Source organism: Seriola lalandi, unplaced genomic scaffold (genome assembly GCF_002814215.2).
Source record: "Seriola lalandi dorsalis isolate HSWRI2012SDOR001 ecotype SW California unplaced genomic scaffold, Sedor1 jcf7180002043982, whole genome shotgun sequence".
NCBI lineage: Eukaryota > Metazoa > Chordata > Actinopteri > Carangiformes > Carangidae > Seriola > Seriola lalandi.
Window position 1 is genome coordinate 1 of NW_019514550.1, and position 905 is coordinate 905.

At 44.4% G+C, this 905-nt stretch overlaps 1 long non-coding RNA gene across 1 annotated transcript; it reads right to left on the reverse strand.

Annotated features, from left to right (window-relative positions):
* Nucleotides 1-38: 38 nt before the first annotated feature.
* On the reverse strand, nucleotides 39-905 carry LOC111648610 (uncharacterized). Its single transcript, XR_002760162.2, has 3 exons — nucleotides 870-905; nucleotides 437-531; nucleotides 39-200 (listed from the first exon to the last, which is right to left on the reverse strand). It is a non-coding gene; the product is annotated as an uncharacterized LOC111648610 (long non-coding RNA).

The following is a 905-nucleotide window of genomic DNA, read 5'->3' on the forward strand; positions in this document are numbered from 1 at the left end:
GGACATAGGATTTTGATTAATAACACACAGTCTGTGAGATCTGCAAAGATAAATTGTTGCGTCATGCTCCACTTACCTTTCCAAAAACTGTTTTAACATAGATAGGCAAGTCTCCATGGGGGCTGCCGTACCCTCCAACTATACTGAAACCTAGTCCGTCTGGTCCTCTCTCAAGAGTGATGGTCTTATACTGCGGTGGGCTGATGGAATCACAGAGACACTCCCTAGCATTATTAAAACCGTCAAAATAGAGAAAAAACCCTGCAACATGCTGTCTCTTAATATCTGAATATTACGGTTTTTATTTGAAAGTTAAGGTGCGTCAAGAATTTAATATGTTGTAACATTTCAAATCTAGCATGTAAGGGATACAGACCAGCATGATAGGGGTGAAACACATCAAAATACTCTGTCTGTGTAATAAACCAGTTCATACCCGAGGTCGTCCTGGAAAATGCAGGTGGGTGTGAGACCCACAGCTGCCGGATCCTGAGAGGGACCCGTCACGGTTGTGTCACCACCTGCTACCACCTGCAGGTGCACGAGCAAACACGCAAACAAGCGAACACAGTTATGGTATGGCCGACTTGATTTACTGACAAGATAACGACTGATAGCACGGTGGTAGTGCTGGATGAGCGAGACAGGTTTTATGGTACTTCAAAGTGTGACGCTGGTAACCTTCGACTGCTCTTCCCAGATGAAAACTGTGTACGCAGATAAAATATACAGGACAAGTTCAGCTGCAGATTATCTAACTGTGTCTGTGGGTTTTATCTAATAAGAACAGAAAGGGTGAGAGAAAGTGTGTGTGTGTGTGTGTGTGTGTATGTGTGTGTGTGTGTGTGTGTGTGTGCATTCACAGAGACCTGCAGCTGTATTGTGCCTGTGGCATTCTTGAGCAG